Genomic DNA, 27249 nt, shown 5'->3' with positions numbered 1-27249 from the left:
ACAGTTTTAACTTTTCCCTTGGTGTAGCAAGATGCACTGATTTGCCATGCCAGGCAAGTGTGCTGCTGCTGGTTCCTGGCAAGGAAACTAGGTCATTTGTACCTCCTAAGCCTGGTAGAGAAATGAGCAATTGAGTGAATTTTAACCTTTCTCTTTTCAGCACAGGATAAAATGAAGTGGAAAATTTAAAAAAGACCTTTGCTTTGTTTTATATGAAAGCATACTCGTGTACAGATAATTGCAAAAGCTGAAGAATAACGCTTTGAATGCAAAGACTTTTTTAATAAATCAGGAGTAATAGTCCATACTAAAATTGCTAATATAATCGTGGTCTCTTTGTTACTGTGCAAATTTCCGCAGAGTAATTTGTCTCACACCATTTTTGTTGTTTCTGAATCAATTTGAAAACAGAGTAAGAGAAAGCAGAAGACCTGAGGGTCCAGTTCGGTATTTCATTAGAGGAAAGCAGTGTAATGTTCTCCCTGCCCCAGTGGGAGATCGTCGCGCCGAGCCTGAAACCAGCGCAGAGCGGAAGACTCTCCTATTGCAGGGTTCTGTCACCTTGTGAAAAATAGCTGTTAATTAAATTAAATTAATTCAATTAAACTTTTCAATGTCTTTGACTAAGACTGCTGTATTTTGGCACGTGGATGAGAATCGGTCCTTGTTTAGAGCATCCGATATTTACATATAGGTCCTTATAAAAATATGGTTTCTGTTTTGTATAATATTACTTTGATATAAACCTATGTGGGAGCTCACCTGCCTCTTGCCATATGCCAAAGTATACCTTTAAAAGCAATTTTTAATAGAGTTGTGAAAGTAAATCCGATGCTCTTCTACTTGTGGAGGACAAGACCTTTCAAGCATTAAACCTTGTAATGGCAGCTGTGGAATGACCCTGCTTCAGTGTTGCATGGAGAGGAAGCATGTTCTTTGAAAGACTTGAAGTTTTGCTTGGAAACACTAATTTAAATCTTTTAAGGAAACGATTTCTTTGCAAACATGCTTACTCCTCAGTGCAAATTAATCTGTATGGTAGAATACTGTGTTCTTTTTACTACTTCTTGCATGAAATGCTATTATGGTACTAACTTCTTTGCACAGTGTCTATTCTCTGCATGCTCCTTCACGTTTTGGTGTTTTGTTTTTTTTTTTTTTGTGCAGAATCACATATTCTGTTTGCATTGGACCATGACTAATGTACGGATTTGCTTTCTGTAGTGCCAGTGATGTTCTGCCAGTGTTTTAGCAGGGGATTCCCGCAAGAATTTCCCTGCCTCTCCCATGTGCCCGTGAGGAGTTGTGTGCATCAAGAATACGTGTACTTCATTTATTTACTTTGTGGAGTAGGAAAACAAAGGCTCCCATTTACTTTTTTTTTTTTTTTTTTTCCTGAAACTATACTACCAGCTCAGTAGTGCCGGAGGGGGAGGCAGCCCTATCACGGGAGCCGGGTAGGACGACCACTGGCCAGGAGTCCATGCTCCAGTTCTGTTCCTGCTGTGAAGCCTTGGCAACACTTTCCTTCCCCCCCCCCCCCCCCCGCCCCCCCTTTTTCTCTTTTCTTTCATTTTCAAGCATTCTTTGTTTGGACTGTGAACAAAGACTGTTTTTAGTAAGTATTTGTACAGTGCCTATCTCACTGGGCTCTGCTTTCCTTTGGGATTGTTAAGTGCTTTTGTGGTAATAATAAAATTAAAACTAGACACTGGTCAAACAAGCTGCTATCAACGTGCTCTCACTAAGAGCAAGGGCTGGCTTTCCATGTCCCAGATCTTCCCAAAAACTTGTGAAATCCACAGAAATGCAGATGACAGGTTACCTGCATCATACATATACACATATACAGCTAATTGCAGAGAGTCATTCTCTTCACTTCCCCTTCCCTTCCTTCCCCTCCCCACACCTTCCTGCACATCCAAATGCTGCGTCCAGCTTCAGTGCTGTGTGGAGGAGACTGTAACCATCCACCAGTGCACTGGAGGGGATGCTCAGGGGAGACCACCTCTGTGTTGTTGTTGTTGGGTTTTTCTTTTTTTTTTTTTCTTTTTTTTTTTTTGTGTGGGGAGGATAATACACCTGTGAGATCCTGCAGGACTGACTGTGTCTGGGATTTGGAAGGAGGATGAGTAAAAGTAGCTTTAGAAGATGCAGCCTCTAATGAAGGTGTCTGCTTGCAGTTTGCCCCATGAGCTGTTTGGGAAGGATCTATGGATTAAGTGCCCCACTTCTTATTTGGCAAAATAAGTAAACGTGAGCATTTTTCAGCCTGTCTTTACTGCTGTACTTTTTTCTAGTACCAGAATGGTTTCAGAGCTTCATGGACCTGAGCACTAACAGTGTCCTGCTCTCTTGCACTGTCTGCTATAGCAGCAGAGATTGGAGTTTTTGGAATAAAATTCCTCATTGATGTGTTATTCGTGAATAATTTTTTATTCCTATTGGTCTTAAAGTGACAATGCATAAAATTAATCATGAAAAATTACTGTAACAGCAGCAAATTCCCTGTTTGTAAGTTTGTAGTTATTAAAGGGAATGATTGTCAAGATACAGATACACAGATATATAATATATGTGCACATGTGTTTATATATGTAAAATTAAGTATTATATATATAAAAATTTAAAAAGAATTGGCCTGGCTCATACTCTTGCTAAAGCTGTTCAGTATCGTGCACCATTCAAAGTACACAACTGTGGTTCCCGTTGTACAAAGGCTATCTTTGTTTTTTATGGTCTATTTAAAACTCTGTGTTTTAATAATAAGTTTTGCTAGAAACTGGAGGAAATGAGTCCATGGGTTTTTGTCCTGATAAAAACTAAATTGGAAATTGCAAAGTCAACTGTGAATAAATATGCACGTCATATTTTATTGTTTCTTCTTTCCAGTTTTGTTCCTCTTTTCTAAATGTTTTAGAAGAAATTACAAAGCTCACATCAGTGACTTCATACAAGTAAGTTCTACTTACTTTCAAAGCATATGCTGACCATGGAAATAAAATGAGAATGGAAAAAGGCACTTCACACCTTTCATATTTGTTTCTGATAGATTTCATTTAATTGTACTTCCAGGACTAACCATGCACCCCTTTCCCCACTCTGACTGGCTCTGTTCTTGGTTTTCTCCTTATGCTCCCTGACATGGTTTCTGGCATGGAGCACTCCGGCGACATGCAGCCCGAGGTTTAAAGTCTGTCATAAGTATTTGCTGCTTCAGGTAATTATCAACACTGCCTGTAAGCTGTTAATAATAACAATAACAATAATAATGTTTACTAGTTCAATGAAATTTAATACACTTAACTGAACAAGTGCGATGAAGTGGGTGTATCAAACATCTCTTATATAAAGACCCATTCATCTAGTTTTATTGCTGAATAAAGCTTTTTAATTTTAGAAGAAAAATTAGCAAACTTAAGTAGCTGAAGTTATTTGAGTGTTTAACCTTTTGACACCAGTTATACCCTACAAGTGATTTAAACTTCTCTCTTTTTCCTGCAGGATCTTAAGGGGAAGTGTCTAAAATAAGTTGCAGAAAGCCATATGACCAGGGCAAAATTTTCTGGTTTAGTTTGTTTAAGACTAAAAAACCAAAGATGCTGAGTTCTCAAAGGAATGTATTTTGGCAGCAGAGGTGACTGACAGCAAAGGTAGTTCCATCTTCTCAAAATTTATTTGGTTTTCAAAAATTTATCTTTCAACTGAACAGTGATAAAACCCCATTGCTGGCTTAATGCCACCAAGGAAACTCAAAGTGGATTGGAACGATCATGCTTTAAAGTTGCAATGCCCTTGTAGTAATTGCAGATTCAGTGGGAAGAAAAATAATTGATAAACACTGTTTCATAAAAAAAATATTGCTTGACATTTTAAACTAGTCTTAGTTTTTAGGGTACCATCTGGAAGCCTTGTTAGTGCATATGAGGAATTTTTCTGCTGTTGTATGAGAAGGAGATGCTGGCCATTAGCAGAGATGGGTTTTCAAATGCTGAAAACTAAAGGAGGGTTGTGAAAAGTCATCTTTTGAAAAATCACTTCAGCTTCTTTTCTAGTGACTTGGACTAGGTTAGAATATGTAGAAAACCTGTATGGCTCATAAAAAGCATCCTGAGTTTTCTGTCTGCCCACACAGTCAGTTCTGTGCAGGAGAAAATTGTAAAAATATATATTGCAAACCACAGACTGTCCCCAGATATAACGGATGCTTCTGTAAATCTCCATTTTCATGACGTGTGGTGTACCATTTCACTTCTAGTTGTTTTACTTGGGAAGCACACAGGGTGCGCTTGCATAGCTCTCAGACAAATTAATAATTGCAAATTTTTTGTTGGTTATTTAAAAGTTATTACTCCCTTCAAAAAAAAAAAAAGGCTCTTTTGCATAGCATTACCATATGGCTTGAGTGATTCATTGCATCTTCTAGGGTTCTTGGTGATTTTTTGCTGCATGCAACTACACAGCAATTCAAGTGTCTGCATCAGATACGTAGTGTTGCAGTTAGACAAGCTGACAGTGTTTTCCTTTGCTTCATTCACAAGTGAATGTAGTTGTCAGAATATTAAAGGGTAAACAAATACCAGGTATCTCCTTGTTCACTGTTTTGCTCTGTACATTATTTGAAGTGTTAGTTTATCCTTAACAATGGCCTCTTTTTTTTTTTTTAAATTATATCTATTTTCTTCTTTCAGCAAGAGGTTATCAATAATCTAAAAGCTACCAGCAACCAAGAGATTAATTCTTAATTTCTTTGAGTGTGAACAGTTCTAATAAAAAGCTTCAAGAAGATTACAGGAGGATCACATAGTAATAAATAGCCATTCACTTGTCATTTTTGTTCCATTTAGTCTTTCTCAGTAAAAGACTAAAGTCTGGTTTTTTTCCCTAAGCCTTGCACATCTGATATCTTGCCTTGTTACTAGGAAACATGGTATGATATGTATGTTACTTCCTCGAGCACAGTGGTATTAGCCACTTAATCACAGGAATGTAGGCTGGTAAGAGTCTTTTGCTATTTAGCTGTTAGAAAGTCTGAAACAGTAATGCTTTTTTATTTGTTCAGGGAGCCTTTGAAAAAACCCCTTGGCTATCCTTCCCAGACATACCTGGATACGTGTGATTTTTTTAATACAGACAAAAATATATATATTCTTTGACTTTTGATAATCAATATATGCTATTCCTGCAATTTCTTGGCCTTCTACTGTGCCTCAGTTGTTACCTTTGTCTCTCCCTGCCAGGCTACCTTTTAAAGAAAAGAATAATACATCTGAGCTGCTCCCATGTGAATTCCCCTGAGCTTGCTGAGCTTCCTTGGTAGTCGACAGTGTGGCTTTTTAATCTGGTTTCCTGAGGAAGTGAGGTTTATGCAATTGTGCTCTCTGTCCCTCGTTGTTCTTGAGACTGCAGGCTCATTTCAGACCAAGTTGATAAAGGAGTACAGAGGTCCAGAATAAGTTTTGGTTTTTTTTTTTTCTTTTTCCTTTCAGTTTTTCCAAAATTCACTAGCCAAATAGACAGGTCCCTAGAGAGGGGGAGACAAGTGAGCAAAACCATCAGGCTGGCAGCTGCCAGCTGGGCAATGGACACATGAGTTGCTCTGTGTCTGCTGGGGATGTGAGAGGGGTACAGCGGAAAGCTGGCATCAGTGTCAGGGGATGAGGCCAGAAACGTGTAAGACTAGGCTAGGTGAGCCCTGCAGAGCTGCTCCTTGGCTTTTGGCTGCTGCAGTAGCTGGGCTACTCTGGTTTCTGGCTGTTTGGAGTTTTAAGCCTTTTTAGCCCTTCCCCATTTGTTTGTTTGTAGCAGTTGGTGTTTTATGGTGTTTTGGTGAGTTTGCACAGGAATTGGGATTTTGCTTTAAGTGAAACTTTGCTATTAGTGATTATAAAGACGTGACGGTGGGGGCAGCTGTAGGATCACAGGAAAGCACGGAGAATTACAGTCTGCGTGATCTGGGTACCATGTAATCGGCAAAACTTATTTTTATTGTGATGTCATAAACTAAGTAATATTTGCATTTTATTTGCATTAGGCTTTTTGATTTGTGACCTAGTAAAGAAATGTTGAAATCCTGTTTGGCTGGGGAGGAAAACGGGTAGAAATATGTGGAGCAGGCTGTTTGCTTTGCAGGAAGATGGACTACCTTCTCTCTGGGGTTTCTCCACTCCTGTACCAGCAGTTATGTCTTCTAGGGATGGTATATGTATAAATGTAATATTACTTCATCTTCCTGCTGTGAAATGTTGTTAGGGAAAACATTTTTTCATACTTTTTTTTTTTCCCTCTCTCAAAGAAAAGAGGCTTTTGCACAAGGCTGCATATTGTCAACTAAAACTAAGGCAGAAATCGCTGCAGTGAGAGAGGAGTCAGAAAGGGACCCGGCTTAGGATATTTTTCCCACCAGTTTTCCCTGAGCCCCATGTGGGTTGGAGATACCAGCCACCTCTTTAGGGGCACTGGGACCCTGGTGCTGTCTTCCTTTCCCCCATGTGGGACTGGGACCATGAGGAGGGAGCTCCAGGGAGAAGGCAGCTGCTGCTGGGGCTGGCTGGAGCAGCTGCGGGAGCAGCCACCACCTGGGTTTTCTGCAGAGGGACTCCACAGCCTGACAGGTCTTCCCAGCCTTTGCCCAGCTGGCTTGTAACTGTTCTTATGGTGGCTTCACCTCAGCTTTACTCCGTGTCTGTCCTTCTGCATGGCCCACAGCTCAGTTCCATTCTCTCTTCTTGGCTTAACTTTTTGAACAAGTCCGCTGGAAACAATAAGTAAATATATGGTGGAATTTGGAGTGGAGTGCCTTTAGCTGCCGTGCTTGCAAACCCAAAATGGTCTGTTGTGTAATGCAGGCATCTTGGTATCCTCTAAGGAGAGGCTGAGGAAACAGGAGGTCTGGCTAGTGTGCTACGGTGGTGCTCTCTATTTAATAACTATTATTAAAAAATATTTAGCAATTCCTATGTGTTCGGAGACAGTACATGGAGACTTTTTTCGCATGCAGAATTTAAATACATTAGTCATAGTTAATTGTAAAGTGATGTCTGTGGAAGTTGCTGTTGATTTGTGGCAAGTATTGGACAGTGAGTATTGCGCTTTGGCCAGAAGCATTGTGTTAATGTCACTGTACCTAGCAGCTTTTGAATTGATACCAATTACATTTGTATCAAATTTAATCAGTATGATGAAATTGTGTTGGCCATCCTCTCTGGGATTTTGGTGCCAGGCTTCAGCCTACCATGGATTATTTTGGTTGACGTTTAATGGGAAGTCTGACAAGAGACAAGGAGGGGGAGCGCAGCATTGGCGTGAAGTCGGGGGTCTCGCTAGAGGAGCAGCCGAGGAGCAGTGTGTTGCACTGCCCGCCCTGCTTTTGCTGACGGGCTTTTCTCAATTCTGCAAACGACAGCAAAATCATCGAGGTGATCTGTTTCATCCTATGTGTGATAATTGTCCGTAACAGAAATGCTACCCTGCGTTTTAACAATAAGCTGATGCTCCTTATCAAGCCTTCCTGAAACTGGTCATCCTTGCTACAGTCTCAGCTCTGCAACAGGTTCGTCCTTGTTGACCAATTTTTAATTGCAGTTGAGCATTAATTCCCATGTGTGCAAATTCCAATATGGAAATAGAGTTCCAGCTCCTCTTTGAAGGGCTCTTACACCAAACTTGTTTCAAACAGTGTCCCCCCAGCATCTCAGAGAAGTTTCAGGCTTTTCAACTATATCTAATTTGGTGAAAATGAAAGTAAGTGCAGGAAAAATTATAGTGGTAGTAGTAAAACACATTTTCTTTTCCTGGTGTACAGTCCCGCGCAGCCTGTCTTTAAAGCATCTCCACTGAGTAGCAGCGTTACCATCAGCAAAGCCCCCTCCCCTTCCCACATTTATTTCCATGGTAACCCGGGGAAGGCATTCTGCAGCCTCAAAACTACTTTTGCTCTTTCATCATGCAAGCTGGCATTGTCAAGGGCTGAGTGTATTCCTACAGCTTTGAATGAATATAAAAAAAAAAAAAAAGGCTGAATTTGGATGGGCAGTTGTTATTTGGGAGGCCCTACAGCAGGAAAGAACGGGCAACCTTCAAGTGACCTAGTGTCCGTACGTTGCTTAGTAAGGAAAAAACAGTCTTGCTTCATACATTGATTAACTTTGAGGGTGGGGGTTATCAGAATTATCCTTCTGTGAAGTGAATGCGGCGATTTCCTGAAACGGCTTCAAGGGCGGGGGGGGGGAGGTGGAGAGGGGCAGATGGCTGGCCAGGCTGTGCTGGCGAGCCACTGGTAAGCTTGCATGCTGTGATCTGTTGCAAATCTTGCTTTCTCATGGAGTCTTTAATGTTTTTTCAGGTATCATTTAGAAAATGGTGTCTTAACAGATGCCTGCTCTTTGACTATATTATGCATTTGCCTTTTATTGGTGTAGAAGTGGGGATATTTAGTGGCGTTTGGCAATGCGTGCTCTGTGTGAGCAATTTAGAAGCTGGTAGTAAAGCGTTTGCTGTGTTTCCCGCTGTAATGAGCTGGATTGATTTTATGATCTCTATGGTGCATGCTTTCTAAAATCCATATTTATGCAGCATTTGCTTGTAGATGTTGAGAGGATTTTATTGTATTTGAACAGGCTAAGGCTATTTGATTGCTGTGTGTGATAAGAGTAGCATGTGGAACTGGTAGTAGTTGGTAAAAGAAAACCACTTGCTTGCAAACAGTATCTGCAAATGGAGAAGAATGAAATGATGTTGTAAGTAATTATTTTTTTAAATATTCTGAAAGCAGAAACCTGTCTGATACAAGCGTGATCAGAAGCATTTCAAACAGTGTCCTCATCTTGTATGATAAATGGATTGGGCAGATTATTATTTTTAATTTTCTGCATATGTCTGTTTCCATGTTGTCTTGAGTACATGAATCACAGTGCAGTAATAGTATTGATTAAAATATTTCAGGGGTGCTGCCTGATCAAAGGATTGGATTGCCATTTGATTGGCTTGTGACAAACTGGCAGGATTTTTGTTTTTCCTTCCTTGCATTATTTGGTTGGGGAGGGGTAAAAATGTAGCTTTCTTCTAAATGTGTCTGAAGTGCATAATGGCTGTGAAATCACCATGACAACGTGAGGACCTGGATCAGATTTTCCCTCCACCCCTTTTCTGTTTTGTTGTTTTCTAAATATTTGTTACTTATGCATTCTCTGAGACGTTTGAGGGAATATCTTACAGCTCTAGTTGGTACAGGACTTTTCATGATAACCAGCTCTTAAAGTAAATTATGCTTGCAGGGTTGTTTTCTTTGATTAAGCACAGTCCAATGTATATAATTTGCTGTACAACTAAGGTGGGATCTAAACAAAGACATGAGCACCTCCAGCAGGATTTAAGGGTCTACCCTACCTGCGATTCTGGCATTGCAGCCCTGAAAACTGCTGAGCTCTTGCATGGTACTGGGGCTTCCTGTGTTGTCGTGGCATTGCTCTGTGCGACGTGGAGCCTGGGGACTTCTGAAAGTTATGTATGAGCTAAGGTGTAAGAGCATCTTCGTTCAGGTATGGCTGGAGTCTGGTATGATCTCGGGGACAGGAAGAGAAAAGTCTGATTGTGGTCAGGAAACAAACAGTTCTTCCACCCTTCTGTGCTAAGGGGTGCTGAGTGCACCTCCCAGGTGGAGAGAGGGTGGAGATTTTTGCAAGATGTGGTACTAGATATGGTTCCTTCCCACTCGTTGGGACTTTAACTAAAGACACGCTGCCAAGGGTGAAGCGCGATTTGTGTTCAGCTCGTCTCTTGGTCTGAGGCACTTAAACTTTACCACTTGCGAATTTTTCCAGCCTGCAAGGGTTAGACCATACAGGGTGCTTCAAGCTCTTCTGAAGCGCCGGCACTGTTTAAAAGGGAACGAAAGACTCAGGAGGTTGGAGATGGTGTGCAAGAAAGGCAGTGGCTGCAGCACAGTGGTTAAGAGGCTTTGTTGGGGAGTGGTGGTGGGACAGCATCTGGCTTCTGGTCTCCAATCTCACAGCTGCAGGCAGGCGCATGGAGTTAGACAGGTGCTTACTTTGTGGTTAGTCTTTTGGGGCGACCCAACTCAGGAGTCTTCGAGGTGAGTATTTACTTTGGGGAGTAGACATCTTACCTGGAGATCTCTCCGTAGTGCCATCTTCTGCCTCCTCTCAGCAGGGTTTGTAGGATGGAAGGGAAGGTGTTTGTTTCATGCTCCTAACAGCAATCTGTGTAATTTATAGTGAATTTGATGGAATAACAAGTAGTAGTAGCTGTTCTGTGGGGGTGACGTTTCAACGTCAGCAGAGGAGGGTAATTATATACTTCTAAGTTATCATCATACTTCTTGATGGAAAAAAAACCACTGTAATTTGGATAAATGTAAGTAAAAATCATTGCAGTTGTCACTTTTGCCTTATCCGATGTAAACCTGGAGGAGAAATGTACTATCTGTGACACCTTCTGAGAACATATCGATTTCCTTGCCCTTGTGGCAGAGTTGTGAGCACGTTTCAGTATTGAGGCAACTGAAAAGCAAATACAACATGAGAGTGAGTTTTGTCTTTGTTTTATTATCCTACCTGCTTGGCATGAGAAAGTGAAGAACCGGAGGTTTTCCTCTCTACTCCTATCAACCTGATGTTTTACTTGCTGCCACATGAGTAATATAATGACTTTTTTTAATTTGGTGTCCTGGTTTCAGCTGGGATAGAGTTGATTTTTTCTTCCTCGTAGCTGGTATAGTGCTGTGTTTTGGATTTAGTATGAGAATAATGTTGATAACACACTGATGTTTAGTTGTTGCTAAGTAGTGCTTACACCAGTCAAGGACTTTTCAGCTTCCCATGCTCTGCCCGGTGCACAAGGAGCTGGGCTGGGAAGGGGCACAGCCAGGACAGCTGACCCAGACTGGCCAAAGGGCTGTTCCATACCGTATGACATCCTGCTCAGTATATCAGCTGGGCAGAGTTGGCCGGGGGGCAGCAATTGCTGCTCAGGAACGGGCTGGGCATTGTTGGCGGGTGGGGAGCAATTGTATTGTGTATCACCTGCTTTGTATATTATTATAGTATTATTATAATTATTAATATTACTACTACTATTCTATTTCATTTTACTTCAATTATTAAACTGTTCTTATCTCAACCCACGAGTTTTCTGACTTTTACCCTTCCAATTCTCCCCAGTGGGATGGGGGGAGTGAGCAAGTGGCTCTGTGGTGCTTAGTTGCTGGCTCGGGTTAAACCATGACATTTGGAAAAGTGTTGAGTTCTGTATAATACTGGGGCTGAAGTTCCAAGTTATGTTTAACAGGAATTACCTAGAGCTGGGTAGGATTGTGTCCATTGAAGAACTGCATGTCTACGTGACACAGCCTATTTCCCCTTCTCTTTAATGTTACCTGACATTATCATTTTGAATATAGCAACTGTGCACAAAATCCAGTCCTTTGGAAATTCATCTCGAGTATCTGAGAAAAGATTTCATTTGAGCCAGAGGCTCAAAACAATGAGATAAATCAGTGATGAGAACAAGTAAGAGCAAGAGTCTGATGGAGGTAGGTTATACAGATTTTTGTGGTTACATACCTTGCTTTCAAGATCCGTAAAGTTAGGAAGCATACCATAAGTGCTAGAGGCAAAAACTTGAAAGTCACGAATTTAGTACTAGTTAAAAAACAAAACAAATCCAAACCCACCCCTGCCTTCCCCACCACCCCCCCCAAAAAAAAAAAAAAAACCCAAAAAAAAACCCAAAACAAAACCCCTCTTATTCCCAACGTTTGTGCCAAGCTTGGTGCTGTAATGAAATCCAAACCAAAAGAAATCCCTGTAGATGTATGAAGGTTAGGGATAGGACAGATTGGCAATGAAGATGGCATTCCAGCATTCTTGGTATTTAAGGGTCCTGGAGATTGACATCAGGCTTTTTATTCCATCTGATGTTAGCAGTAGTGCTTTAAGAGCCTGCTGACACTCACCTGAAATCAAGGTATTTGTATTTTTTTTTTTCCTTATTAATTTTGTCCATTTCCAAGTGGGGAAAGGCAAGGCTTGGTTTCAGTCGTCTCAAGTACAGAATAGTATCATTTGCAGTATCTTATCTGGAACAACCTGGTTTTGCTCTGTGTCAGAGACTAGCGTTAGCTTGCAGTGTAATCCTTCTTCTTGGTCTTTCCGAGTACATGGGGAGTGGTGGCATATGGGCTGCCATGAAGAACTGCATCCAAGGTCCAAAAATTCTTTCCAACTTATAGGGTCCCTCCCCATGACCCTTTCAAAAAAGTGAAGAGTTCACCATAGTGGATAAATTCACAATTCATTGTTAAAATGGAATCCTGTTTTTATAGAGCTATTGTTCTTTGCCTCGTCCCCCCCGCAAGAAAAAAAAAATTTCTACATTTGCAAGCTCCAACAGGAAACCAAAATTGAGCATTTTCACTTAAGCATGGGATCAGTTGAAGTTTCATTTCCCCTATAAATGCAGATGTGGCATTAAAAAACCCTTTCCACAAAAATGATAGAGGTCTGGAAAAAAACACTTCACTGAAAAAGCTGAAGGTCTCAACCTCTTTGGTTATCAAAGACAAGCTGATTTTAACTTGGGTTAAATTTATTGAATGACTGGCCAAAATGCTATGGTCTGAGAAGGGAAGGTGAAAATGTGGTTATTTTGCTTGTAAAGGTGACTTTGTTTTTAAGAAGAAAGAAAAATATCAATTTTTGGATACTTTTTTCAATACTGCTGATTCCCAGTTAAAGTATTTTATTGCAGAACAAGAGGTTTCTATATTTTTTTTCCATGCCATTAGGCAAAAATAATTGAGTAGCAGGGCTTCTGCTTACTGGCCAGTTGAGTTGCTATAAACCTTATCATTTCTAGGGTTCTGCAGAGTGCGGGACCTATCAAAATAGCTGCCCTATCTGTTGTACCACGGTCGGAGACGTCTCAGAGCGCAGTTCCACTTTCTGCTGCCTGTAGTCTTGCTGGCTTCCACCCAAAGCATAGCCTGCTCTCACACCACTTCCCTGTGCATGGGATGAGCTGAATCAATTCAGAGTTGGGTCAATTTATTGACCTAACAAAAACCTTCTAACCAAGAATAATACAGTGTCTGTGGTTGAGGGAGCAGGGCAGGAGGACTGCTTCAGTTGGAGCGTAGTATAAAACTGCATCGTTAGTCCCACCATCTGTATCTTGCACCTGTGTTCAGTTCTGTGTTCAGTTCTGTCCTTTAGCACAGGATTTACCATTTCTTTCTGCTGTTGAATGTTTGTTCTGGCTTGGTAAAATATCCTTTTTTGGAAATGTTGCTGTGAGAAACAGAATGAATGGCAATTACGATTAACTTGATATACTAGCATGGAAATAGATACAACACACAGAGGGCTAATGGAGCTCATGGGCTGATCCTGCGAGGTGTTCAATTTCCCTTCGAAAGGAGCTGCCCAGTGCTCTTGTGTTCCCTCTGAGCAGCCTGGATGGAGAAATACGAAGGTGCTCCACGTCTGGGCCCGAGAAGAGTCAAATGTGCAGAAGTACTAATCAGTGAATATTTAGGTCATGGAGGACTGAGACTGGAGAAAAACTGAACGTTACTGACAGCTGGTGTTTTTTATGTGCGTAATAGAGGACTGGAGAATATCTTCTATCTAGTATTGACACTAGATTTTGAGTTTCTAATTGTACTTTCTATTGCGTTTGTGTTCTTAGTTGCATTTCTGTGTCTTTGCAAGAGGTGAGGTGTGCAGTGGGTCTCTAAATGGGCTTTCTGGAACCATTACTTTTGTCTTTCTTCATGTCCTACAGCCCTAGTTGGAGTTAACTTCCTAATAATAGTAGACGATTTGAAGATGAGATACAGATAATTGGTCTTCTTTTTTGAGTCAATGCTTACAAAATTCAATGTCTTACTTTCTGCAGGGGTCTGACCCATAAACCACTTCTCAACCATATGGGTAGTCCCAGCTTTGAAAACTGTAGGTGTGTGTTTGCATGGTACATGTTGTAATTGTAGTCCTGTGAGCAGCCCCCCTGAAAGCCATGGGATTACTTGTGCTTCTGGCCATGTCCACATTCAGGCTTGAAAACCTTTAATTTAGTATCCTCTGTAAGGTCTGCAAGAGTCAGGTCTGGTCTGTTGTGTCCTCTCTCTGCTCTGCACCAGATGCACCCTAGAAGCTCAGTCTGGCCATGCTTGCCTGCCTGCAACTGTACCTCTATGAACTGAAACAGTTCTTCTCAGGGAGACTGTCATCCAAGCATAGCCATGCTAATATGGCTGGAAAAGAAAAGAAGTTGGATTAGTACAGAATTTTTAATAGTGGTGTGAGAAGGGCTGGGTGTCAGCAGTTTGGAGAAGAATCCACTGAATAAAGCTTACTGAAAATGCTATGTTAATAGGACTTCTTTTATGGTTAGTGTCTGTATTTACATGGGAAAAGTAGGGTGGAAGGGACACCAAAACACTTGCTGCCATAGCAAAAAAGTGGCTATGTTTCTGAAAGGGTAAGATTCGGTTTTGGAAATAGGTTTATTTCATGCCTTTGGTCATGGTGCTAGAATTTGTAAATTGCCATTCAGTGAAAATAATTGTCAGTAATTAATTTTTTTTTTCTTATCACTGGACTTGGTGTTTCTGATTAGTTTCTTGTCTGCTTCAGGAGAGGATTATCTGTATTTTTGAATGGATTGTGTTTTTTGCTTGGCATTGTTGAGAATTGCTCAAACTACATTGTTATCATCAATGTCCATAGAAAATGAAAAACAACTTTAGTATAGGTATAAACCCTGAGTAGCCCCCACACCCCCTGCAGTCATGATTAGAAAGGTAACTAAAACGTCAAGGAAGGACAGGCAAGCGTTCCCATTAATATGGTATTTTCTCCTGGTTTCTTATATTACCAGGGAAGTGGAATTACACGCTTTTTTAAACTTTAAGGTAAAAATAGATAGTATATACTTTGCTGTATACACTGTAACATTCATGTCTTCCTACTTCCATGATGATTTTGTTTGGCAATGTTTTTTAGCATGGGTAGATCAAGGCAGGGGCGTTGCTCGTTAGCTTAAGTGGTGGCATCTTTGCAATTAAGAGAGACAAAATGTTCACAAAATTCAAATGTAGCTGTATCTAGTGCTCTTGAAAAAAAAGAGCTTTGACAGAATATCTGTAATGTTGATTTGAAAAATTGTTCTTTTACATTGTCTTTTACATGAAAATAAGTCACTTCTACCATAAGCATTTTCTGAGCAGCAGTCTCTTGTGCCTGTTCTAAGAAGGGTATTCTGGTGGCAATGTTTCATAAACTTTTTTCTGTTATTATTTAAAAAAAAGTGGAAATAGAATCTGACAATCTGGTGCCCTGAAGTACTCAGTTGACAGCTAAATTATCTAACTGATACATCCTCATTTATTCCTGCATTTGTCCCATGTTGTGTGCCCAAAGTACAGCAGCTTGGACGAATGTTCATTTTTATGTTGAGGTGGGGTGAGAGAAGACTAAGAGAATATTTCAAAGTAGGGAAAATCCTGAGTTTTTTTCTTCATTCCTATGTACTTGGAAACCAAAGAAAGAAAGAGCTCTCTCAAATAGTATGTGAATCTGTTTATTAAATTAACAAGAAATGGGTTTATTTCTAAGCCACTTAATTAAATCTAGGGGGACATGCAAGTCTTTCAGGCTACGCATTTGCTGCCAGTTTAAAGCATGCCTAGAGAGAAGGGATGAACTCTGTGAGGTCAGGCAGCAATGTGGATACGCTGGGTGGTTTGGGTCAGAGTGCTAGCAGGTTAAGTGGTGGGGGAAAAAGTTGTCTTGACCTTAAAGAAAAAAAAATAATTGAAAAAGGTCAGAAGAAAAGCATTTAAGAAAATGAAGCTATGCATATCAGGAACTTTCTACAGACATATTTTCTGCTTAAAACAGTGGTGTTCAACATTGGTTTACCTGTTGGCTCAGTTACTGAATGGAGCAAATAAATAGAGGAAAAACAGTATAATGAGCTGTCTTCATTGACTTCGGCTTCATTTCAAAAAAATTTTTTTTACTACATCGTGTTGTCTCCATGTTGTTGCTCATGGTTTTATGGAATACTTCAGAATAACTGATTGAGAGACTACATTTGAAGTGGGTAATGTTTCCATCCTTGCATAATTTGTATTGTGTTTATGGATCAAAAACCCCAGCTCGATGGACAAAAAGATAGTTGTGCTGTGCAAATTAAGAGTCATCCTGCTGAAAGCAATGGCAACTGCCCTCCTACCCCCCTTCCCATGATCTACGGCATGTGCCCGTATGGTGTGTATGGAGCTTAGCTGAGGAAAGCAGAGAAAAGGAAAGTGAGGACTAAGAACACAAGTTTAACATGTCACTGGTTTATCAACATAATATCAATGGCTTCAGCGGTGAGGCAAAAAGAAGACATTACATCTGCTGGTGGGAGCATAATTCCTCTGATGGATATGGACAGATCCATTGCTACATGTAAAGTAGCTCCCAATAATACTATAAATCATAATTAGGGGAAAAAATAGAAGCGTATTCAATATGTGAAATGCAGCAGGTGTGGCCATCAATTCTTTTTAATGTAGAGAAAGTTTGCCATCAGCAAAAGGAGTATCTTAGACAGGACCTGCAGTAGTTGAAATGTTTTACCACCAGCAGGCCTAGCTGGTAGTTAATACAGGGCTACTGGCTGCAAATTGCATGATTGTGTTAGCCCAAAACAGGTTCCGTGCTGCCAGATCTGCCGAGTTTATGAGTTAAAATTTTGACAAGGGAAGTCAAAACAGAGGAAGAATTCATGTGTATCTTTTGGAGAGATGAGTTAAAAATACCTTTGCCACAGGTTTACTTGTGATAACAATAATGAGAATTAGACTGGTATAAGTGAAAGGACTAATGATAGCCACCTAAGGATACCAGATTTCATGTTTTCATTAAGCCCTGGATGATCCAGCTTCCTTCATAATAAGTTTTCCACCTAAGTACTTAGTATTTCTCAACACAGCTATGCGTAATGTAGGCAATTGGGTTTTGCAAATCAGTACTGTTGTTTCATGCAATGATAAAATACTGCTTTCTTGTTTATCATTCACTGATCATACCATTATTAATACTTTCTGTGGTGGTATAGATTACATTCCTTTCAAGCTTGGTAATTACATCATCTTCAGTGTGCGGTAAAATTTAAGCCATCGTCCACCCAGTGAGGACTGTCTGCTGATGAATAACTGCATTCTCTGGTACTCAAACTCGTTCCAGTTCATCTGTGAAGAACTGGATTTTGGATGTTAATTATCGAGACAAATCAGCAATTGGTTTAAAGCATTGTTAAGGACAAAGCGAAGAATAGCTAGCTTCTGCAAAATACGGCATTGTGAATGGTACTGATACTATCTGCTATAATTTGTCTGTCTACCTTTGAAAGCAGTGTGCAGGAAGATGAGCTTAGCTTTTTGAGATAATTACCCATAGTGAATATGAATACTAGCCTATTTCTTCCTTGATATTAAAAAACAAAAGAAAAATTCATCATGTGCTTCTGCAAAAATAAACAAACAAAAACAAGCTAATTAAAACTTGCCTGAATCTTGCAGTCCTTCTCAAAAGTGTCATTGATTTCAGTATTTGTGTTCATGGTTTTGTGCTATACAGGAAGTGTTGGCAAGGTGGGGAATGGATGCTCAGAACCGTGCTGAAGTAAACCGTGTTGGAACAAGTTTGGGAGTTGACTTATGTCAGACTGGGGGGACAGGTCTGTATATATGTATGTATGCACATACAGTAAGCTATAGTAACAACAGCAATGAATCCAGTGCACAGATTTATTCTGATTGTGAGAAAGGAGGTGAATGCACATATAAAATAGATTTTTGACTTTATAAATGCCATGTTGTTCTGCTTCCTAGCTAACGAATGCATTCTTGTTGGAGACACATTTTCTAACATAACAACGACTTCAAAAGTTTGTTCGTCTAAGAACTGCATGTGAATGGTTGTGTGACACGTGCAAGATCTTTAAACCAATTTTACCCTTTATGTTTAATAGCCAAAGATTAGGGCCTGAATTATATAGGAATACCTTTCTACCAAACCAGCTTTCTGCTCACGTTGTCTTGCTTGATTTGATCTGCTCCCTTTTCCAAGTATCTAGAAAGTAAAGTGGATTTAGAAATAGCAAAGTGTTGATTCCCTTTTGGTTGTGGATGAGTGTGGCTAATGGGAGTTTTATTTTTGCTTAATGAGACTTCCCGCCGTTAAGTTCTTAAAAGAAATTCTCATTTTTGTTGGAAAACAGAACATTTGAAAAATCTCCACAAATGATTTCCACCCCCCCCTCTCAATTTTAACCTCCAAGTCAAGTGAGAAAAGAGGATTAAATGCAGCTTCTGCAGTACAAGATACAGAATCCTTTTGTGCTGTTAGACCTTGGATCTGTTCTCAGGTAGCCTGAAAACATTAATTGACATTAAGTAGTTAAGGGACCAGTACTGGCCTTTGATACGCTTCTATTGAAGTTTGAGGTTTTTGGGGGTAGTTGGTTTTTTCCCCCCATTCTTTTTCATTTGTCCTAAATTAAGAAACGTGCTAAACCAAAATAAGCATCTTAACCTTTTGGGAATCCACGAATGCAACTGTTTGCCATCAAATTATGGCAGAACAGTAAGTTACCATCTATTAGCTCAGATCCTCAGTGGTTAATGTGCGAGCTCTTAGCCTGCCCCAATTTTGAGATAAAATGTGTCAGTTTGAGGTTTCTTGTTCTCTGTGATCACACAGGCAGCGATGGCAGGTCTTCTGAGGAGGCAGTAATTTGCTAAGCTGCAGTAACTGGGGGTGCCAAGTTAATCCGAGTTACACTGGTGCTGCATCCCTCCTGCCTCGAGTTGGCATCAGAGGGGGAATGAAGACAGTTGTTTTTCTTGGTGATAAATGTTTACAGGCATTTCTTCCCATTGCTTGCCAACTTCTGGAGCGCTTACTGCTGATATCCATCTTATGATGCAATGTCAGGTGGAATATGGATTTGTACCTAATGAAAAAGTTACCTGTACTGCTCAATAGCTGGTACCGTGCTGGGGTGACTGTCCGCATCTCTGTAAAACGGTGCAAAGTGCCAACCATAAGCAAATCAAAATACTAATTTTGACAGTCATCTTGCGAGGGAAAATAAAGGCCATCAAGGAAGGTTAAACAGGAACAGAGTATTTCATGTTATTGCTGGTTCTTACCTACTTGTGCCCTTCTGTTAGTCACAGGTTGACCTTCCTTCTCCTCAATTTGATACCCTGTTTTAACTCGCAGTTATTACTGTTCGACACCGTGGCTGTCATTGTAGTGTCTGAGTGTTTCCAATGCATCATCTGCTTATCCCACAGAGTTCCCAACTTTGTGGTCTCCTTCCTTCCTCAAACAAGAAAAAATTAGACATGGGGAAAAAAAATTGACCATCAATTCAAGCTAGAATAAATTTCTAGACCTCATCACTCCAAATTCTCCCTGCCATTACTACTGACCCTAGATCACAGGGAGGACCACACAGCCAAGCACTTTCTCTGTGGATCCATTCTTCCCTCCCCAGCACAGCCCAAGCTCTTTAAGTGTTGCACAATGTGTCCAACAAGGTAGGAATAAGAGTCTTGACTGTGTCCTCTGCACTTGCTGCTGCAAGCGTGCCGAAGGGATGGGTTGCAATGTGTACGTAGTGTGTTTGGGCTTGCTCAAAAAGGTTCATGCAAGTTCTGCTCATATGGCTTTGCTCTGTCCTAGCAGATTTTGATTCCCAAGGGCAAGGCTTTCTAGTCTTTTATCTGTCTGTAAAATGTCATTGAACATCTATGGTGTGATGTAAATAATAATGGTAATGATGGTCTTGCAATATGGTATGTTTCCCTGGGGAAAGCAGAGACTCCTGCCTTACCATTCCTGGTCCCTGATGTCCAGATGGTGGTGACTCTTAACAGACTGTTTGCATCCTCTTTGAACACCAAAACTACTTGATTTGGCAGTCTTTGCCACTTCATATGCAGTTATTATGAATCCTGCAATCTGCCTTTCAGGTGATTTTTTTTTTTTTTAATGTTTAATTTTTTTTTTTTTTCAAATGCCAAAGCCCAGTAATTTTAATTTAACATTATCATCTGTATTTCCAACAGATTGCTAAGTGGATTGGAATTTTATGCTGTTTAATGTAATTACAATTTAAGTTCTGTGTTCAAAGAAATTAATGTATTGTTATGACCCCTGCTTTTATATTTGTAATTCCGAAAATGTTTTGAAATTAAATATATCTTACTGTATAGAAGAATGATGAACCGCAGCATACAATACAGTTTAGAATATGTGATAAATTGAATTTTAGTTGATATGAAAAAGTTTATATAGTTTTCATAGCTAGAATGAATTAACTGTAATCTAACCTTTGTAATTCCATCATCAAATGAGATCAGTGAACTGAAATATTTGGGGAACATCTCTGGTTGGGTCATTTATTTTGAAAACTGCACGTACTTTGTGTATGCTGTGCACTCTGGCATTCAAATATTATTTAATGTTTTTAGATGACATGTACAGAATTCTAAGATTACTAAAACATGTATTGGGTATCCACTAAATTAAACTTGTCAATGCAAAAAGAACTGGTCACTAACATACTTAATGTTTGTTACACTTAAGCCAGTCACACTTTTCTTTTATCAAATGCATCTCCTTGTTTCAGGAGATGGAACGTAGTATTTCTCTGCTGTACATCTTGCGCTCTATGCCTTTGTCTTAACATAAACCTGTTGCAAGGCACGTTGCCTTTTTGTGCACCTGAGAATCCAAAACTGGCTGCTTTGTGGGGAGGAAGAAGTATCTGTTCAGTCAAAGAATGGTTTTCCTAGATACCTGGTTAGGAAAATAAGGCTGTAGAAGTTGTGTTCCTGCATCTGGCCAGGCAGAGAAGTTGCACCATGGTGGGAAAGAAGAAATCCACTGTGATCTGTGACCAGAAAAATCAGAGATTGACTAGAATTTTTTCCATTTGTCTCTAGTTTTATTCTGGTTATTTCGTCAGCAACCATGCATCTTGCAGTGAACAAAATATAGGATTCTTCCTGATCATTACTGCAAGTGAGCTTTTAAATTAAAAACTAACTCTAGGCAATTATTTTGCTTGATGGTGATGGTTTTTCCTCTGCCACAGTCCATAATAAAACCTGACCAGAGTTTTTCCATTTTGAGAGCACAGCTTCAGCTGAGGGAACCTAGAGATCACAGTTGGTCGCTCTTGAGTTTGTTCCTGCGGCGTGTTTGCGGGATGGCGGAGAGGCTGAGGCAGGAGCATGGAGGAGGGACCTCCAAGTGGCACAGCATCGCGATGGCCCTGTCTGAGTGAGTAGCAAAGCTGGGCTGTGTACGCTAGCAGTGCCTTGGCTTAACCCTAGAAATCGCCTGCAGCTGCAGTCCTGCTATTTGGGTTTCTCCAGAGAGAACTGTCGCTCCCTAACAAGGGAGGTGGGAAGACATGGCTAATGCAGACTTTGCATATGTTTATGAATGCCAGATTTGGATTTGGGGGAGGGGGGAGAAGCCTAAGTCTGATAATTTCCTAATTAGCCCCAGTTTATTTATGAGCAGGATAACATGGCTTAAGGCACCTTCTGAGCACTAAGTTAGTTTGGTGACAATCATCATGTATTTTGGGGGGGGTTGCGCATCATATGCAAAAGCAGAGCTCTAGTGCCACAGGTCACTGGTGGGTAAGCGACTGTGCGGCAAGTCAATGTCAGTGACTTGCAAAGTGGAGCAAGGTAGGCTGGAGCAAGCATAAGGGCATAGTCAGACTTCATTGCAATTCATGTATGTGTGTGCCTTTTTTTTTTTTTTTTTTTTTAAGAAGGGTTTTGGAAGGCTTGCAGTGTTTGCTGACACTGAGCAGTGTGCTGCCAAGGAAGCATAAAGTGTACTAGGGGATTTGTTTATTGATTGATGCTATCTCTGGTGCACACTTTAGATATAAAGTATTGCTCTAAAAGGTGTCTCATTCATCTCCTTGTGATGTGACATTTGCAGCAGTTAAGGCTAGCTGAAGCCAATATACAATAATATATCTGAAAAAAAACAAACCAAAAATCATTTATCCGTAACCCATTCTAAGGAATTGATAAAATTGTGATGATATAAATAAATTATGCTTTCACTGTCAATGATTGTAAGAGCTCAGAATTATATATTCATTACAAGAGTCATTCATTATCTGAAATATTCTTGTAGTGATCTTTTACTGGTTTTCATCTACTATGAAAATTCCTTGCATTTTTCTTAATAGCTTCTAAACTTCTGTAATCACTTTTATTCTTCAATCCCTCCATTCTTTCCTGTCATCCTTTCTCCTTAATGCAGCTTTGCAAGCAAGCATACATTGTATGCACTGAGTATTCTCCATCAATAAAAGGACAATACAGAATAATGACGCAGAAATTTCATGAAAACCAGTAATTATTGAAACAGTGACTGCCATACAGTAAATGCTATTTTATGCAATAGAATTTCAAACACAAATATTCAGATATGTCCTGTGCAAGCAGCATGGTTTATAATTATCCTTCTTAGCTATACATTTATATTTGAAAATGCTAGTTGCAAGTCACGTTTCATGTAATGATAGACCAAGCTCTTTCTTAGTTTATTTCAGGATTGAAAGCTATCGCCTAAGCAAGAGAAAATGTATACTATTTTCAAGGTATTAATTTGAATATGTATTTTGGGTTAATGATCTGATTCTGAAATTGTTACGTGTTTATGTTCATCCTGAGCTTCAGATTTCTTCAAAATTTCTTTAAAATCATTACTGCTAGAGTTGTAATCCAATTTTGAGATGAAATATGATATGTTTTTTCTTTAGAATGAAGACTTAGCAGTCAGTCACAAGGATTTTATTGTTTGTGATTTATAACTGTTGTCCCAAATAATCACCTAGGTGCTTACAAAATGTCCTTGTTTTCACATGTCCGTGTAGTTGCTGATTTGATGAAAGTACAATTATAGATAACAGGAGAGATGAAACGGTTGCTACAGATACAGTAAATTAACTGGAGTTTTGTTGGGAAAACTAATGATAGTTCCTTTTACTGCAGCTTTTTTGTGGAGCCTGTGTTATAGGCCTTTGAGCTGGTGTTACTTTCTTTGGAGCTTGCCAGGCTGAAAAAAATATAAAGGATGCTTTATAGTATCCTGTGTCCGCTCCGGGGTCCACAATACCAGAGCCGGTTCAGTGATTTTCAGTCTTCCAATTTATTTATCCATGCATTGTTTCTGTAGAACACCTTTAACCTTTCCAGGTTCTTTTTTCTGCTCTTGCTTCAGTCCTTAGAGACTGTGGATCACAGAGTAAAGAAGCATTATTGATCTAGGCTAAGAAGATGTTAGTGCAAGGGAAATAGTGCTTTGCTCTCGGTTCTTCCATCTGGAAAGTGCAGAATATGCTTGCATATTCCCTTGGAGTTGGAAGCGATGTGGAGTTGACATCGGGAGCACCCAGTGTAAAGCACCTGTGGAATAACCTGGCGGACTTGTATCTGCTGCACGAGTCTCTCTGGTGGAAGCAGCGTCCAGAGCCTGAGGCTGCATGGGTGGTGGTAAGGATTGTGTCTCAGTGCTGTACAGGCTTTTGAAGGCTTCTCTGAACTGCGGTTACTGTTGTGGCCCCGTGTGGCACTCAATCTTCTAATATGCAGCAGAGGGTACCACAGTGATCCATTCACTCCTCTCCAGTTCCTGCCCACGTTCTACATCATCAGACAGAAATAAATTGTTTTCTTCTGACTCCTTTTCTCAATAAAGTGCTTCTTTATTGAGAAAGAATGATTTACATTGTTCTTTCATTACACTTGTATTAAATAGGAAAAAAAAAAGTTCTTTTATTATTATAGATGTCATATGTGTGGCCATCCTTGGATATAGCAAAACCAGGTCGTCAGCAACCTGCTCTACATGACGCTGCTTTGAGGAGAGAGGTTGGACTAGCTAATCTCCAGAAAGCCCTTCCAACCTCTCAGGTTCTGCGGCTTGGTCATTTTCTGTAAAGGCAGTAAACTTCTTCAGGTAGGGAGTTACCAAGCAGCACTAAGAGCTGAAATAATGTTCCCCTTTAATGATTATTGTGAACTACTGAAAATATGCTATTGTGAAATTGTTCTGTATTTTGCAATGTGTGGCTCTGCTACCAAAATAGACTATCAGTGTAAAAATACTCATTATGCTTTTCAATAATGAAGCTGGATTTTCTTAACTTCGGCCGTATGGAGTGACAGTGCATTGTGGTAACACAGAAATGCTAGTCCTCCCCTGCAAAGCTCAGTTCCATAGCAAAAAATCTGAGCTCAGTTTTACCTACTTTTATTTAGTATGTAAACAGACTTTTAAATGAGTAGAGGCTAATTATTGTTTTACTAAAACCAATAAAACAGTTCAAGATTAAAAATAAAAGCCAGTTGGTTGGGACACTGTTGGAGATGCATTATATTGTCATTAAATCTTAAGCAAAGGATAATTTTTACTCTCCTTATTGGTTAAATGAGAGTTTACTCATTGTAATGTGTGCCATTAAGAAGATTCACAAGCACATCAGCTGAGCAGTGTAAGAGAGTCTTGCATGGTGCTTTTGTCATGAGCAAAAAAATTGAATAAGCTTCTAGTAAAAGGAGAAATTAAACACATAAAGCCTTTTTTATGACACAGTTTTAAATGAAGGCTGGAATCTTGCTTACAGGGACTAGCATCTGGCTGTTTCTAGCCTTTGTGTAGAACAGTCTTGTAAGTCACTGGAAGGTAGGCAGCGTAATGCTTTTCCCTCTTCTCCCCCCCTTCTTCTTGCCTACCTTTCTGTTGTAGAGGAACAGCATTTGACATCCCAGCTTGATGGCCGCATCTCCTGATGTGCACTGTAAGCAGTGCTACTGGCAGGGCTTTTGTCACCTGCAGTGTCAGGCTGACTGGAACCTGCCCCAGGCTGCTTCTCCTTTACACTGTCACTCTTTATGCCTCAATCTTTATACGTCATTTAACCTGCTTTCCTTACTAGGTGGAAGAGTCTCAGGGTTTTTTTTTCTTCTGCCTTTGATCTTGGTGTCACGGAAAGTTACTGTGCTTATTATTTTAGACTAGAGTAATTCAATTATGCCGTTTGGGGGAAAAAGTCAACTAAATGCTTCCTTCAGAAGAATGAGGTTTTCATAGCCTGTCCATTTTACTTTGTTAAATCATAGAAGTTCATAACGCTGTCTTCCAATTGTGGAGATTTGATGTTCAGTATCCCCTGATGTTTACTCTCTTTATGCCTGTATGAAAAGCAGGCTGAGTGTAAATTTTTGGGAAAACTATAGCTAAATTCAGGAATTGACTTACCTGTGAATAGTCTACAACACTAGAGTGAGAGGTTAAACATGGCTTTTAAATTGAAAATCTATTATTTCCTGCATCCCTTGCATGAATGTCACTTGAGACTTGAAATTATATTGCCAAAGTTTGGGACCTGGTAAGATGCGTCCAAATTCCAAGATGTGATAGAAATGCTATTGCACTGAAAAGGTTACTAGCAGCTGCCTTTGTCAGAGACAGCTGGGGAGATGAAAGCTAAGGGCCGACTGATATTCTCCGGAGGGGTACAAAATACAAGCAAAATAAGAAAGAGTTACTTTGGTACAGGTTTGTCATGAAATAGCAAGAAAGAGCTTGAGAGTTGCCACTTAGCTAACGTGGAGAAGCACACATTTTAATGTTGGCATCGGTCAGGTCATTGACTGTGTAGTTTGTTATCATAGCTCAGATAGCAGCATTACGGACACAGGAACGGAAATCAGAGCTGGAAATTAAAATATTTGAATTAAGCCACAAGAGACAACACACATGACTACTTAAAAAAATCCCCGAAACCCAGAAAAATCCATCAGCCCCCACCTAAACTCCAGTAGAGTTTAAATTAAATTCACTTACAAGTTTATTAGCCAAGAGATAATTATGTGTGGAGTTTTCCATTCTTGGGACTTGCATCCATCCAGTGCTTGGATAACGGTGGTGCACGGTTAGGAGCCGCTTCCCCACAACCTCTCGCCCTCTGAATGAGATGGGGTGAGGCTGGGAGGTGTCCCTGGAGCGAGAGCGTGGAAGAGCTGGGTGCCTTGCTACGGAGAGATTTCGGTATGACCCTGATGTTTGGGGCTGACTCTTGTGGCTGAAGGGAGGTTGGGGCTGTGCAGTGCGGCCAGCCCTGTCCTCAGTGTCTATGCGGGTGTTAACAGAGGGCTCAGTTTGGTTTAAAAAGACAACAGCTTTTTTTTTCTTTTTTTTTCTTTTTTTTTTTTTTCATGTCACTAATAACCTCAGGAGACGAAGGTAAGCGATTGCTGACTGCAATACCACATCCTGTTTCATACAGGAAAAGAAAATATTTTTGTTTCAGGCCTTTAATGTGCCTATTGTTAGTCCTGATGGGGAACATATTCTGTGGTGCTTTACTTTGGTTTCTTTCTCATTTTCCTTTTAAGTGAGTGTATTTTTATTCTGTTTAAGACTGTTCTCAGTATGGTTTTTCTGGTCGCTACTTCCACTTCTACAGCCCCCTTGGAATTGCCAGGGTCAGGAGCTGGTCCTTGCTCCCTTTCAGCTGCTGTTTTTTTCCCTTTGCCTCATTTTCGGCAAGAATTGGCTTGGCAGCCTGCTATAAAATAATAATAAAATAATAAATATCACTTTTTTGCTAGGGAAGAATGACCCTTCATACAGTTAATGCTAGATTCTGCCTTTTTTTCCTGGAAAGTATTTGAAATTTTCTCTGTCGGCTGCAAGTTGAGTTGATCCTGTATTACATCTCAGCAAATATTGTCATTCCCACTTTGGTGGCAATGTGGAATATCTGAACAGTCTTTTAAAGAGTCCTTGCTTCGTGTTGCCTGTGGATGGTGCAATGGCCGGTTGTATTCAGAGCAACGTAAAAAGTCTAAAACGAGTAATGAGTGCCTGCTAGGTTTTTTGTCTGTTTTTTTTTTTCCTTGCCCCAGTGTGGGATTGTGTGTAATGACTTTCTAGAAGCAGGATTTCTAAGACATGCTTGTGTTTCTGCCTTTTCTTTACCTTGTCACATAATAAGTATAAAGATTTTAACAGGAATTTGATTTACACACCTATGTTGACTAGTGCTGTAATACAGAATTAGATGTGAAGCTCCTCATTTCTGTCACTCAGAGATCTTCTCCTGACTGTTGTACAT

At 40.1% G+C, this 27249-nt stretch overlaps 1 protein-coding gene across 9 annotated transcripts in view; it reads left to right on the top strand.

Moving 5' to 3' along the window:
* The window catches only part of FGD3 (FYVE, RhoGEF and PH domain containing 3), a 112974-nt gene that overhangs the window by 23242 nt on the left and 62483 nt on the right, over positions 1 to 27249 (top strand). Inside the window, exon 1 of one of the 9 annotated variants that reach the window (XM_087744099.1) lies at positions 3205 to 3220. The exons of 3 other annotated variants lie outside the window; for them this stretch is intronic. The gene's annotated coding sequence lies outside the window, so the exon portion shown is untranslated. Of the gene's footprint in view, positions 1 to 3204; positions 3221 to 3636; positions 3654 to 7943; positions 8109 to 8220; positions 8279 to 8722; positions 8739 to 27249 lie in introns of those variants that run through there. 5 more of the 9 variants (XM_087744096.1, XM_087744094.1, XM_087744092.1 and 2 more) reach the window with 5 other exon arrangements.

This window comes from Nipponia nippon, unplaced genomic scaffold (assembly GCF_047370975.1).
Source record: "Nipponia nippon isolate SJK-2023a ecotype South Korea unplaced genomic scaffold, ASM4737097v1 scaffold_9, whole genome shotgun sequence".
Lineage (NCBI taxonomy): Eukaryota > Metazoa > Chordata > Aves > Pelecaniformes > Threskiornithidae > Nipponia > Nipponia nippon.
Note: the sequence above shows the minus strand (reverse complement) of the source record. Positions and strands in the feature narration are given on the sequence as shown.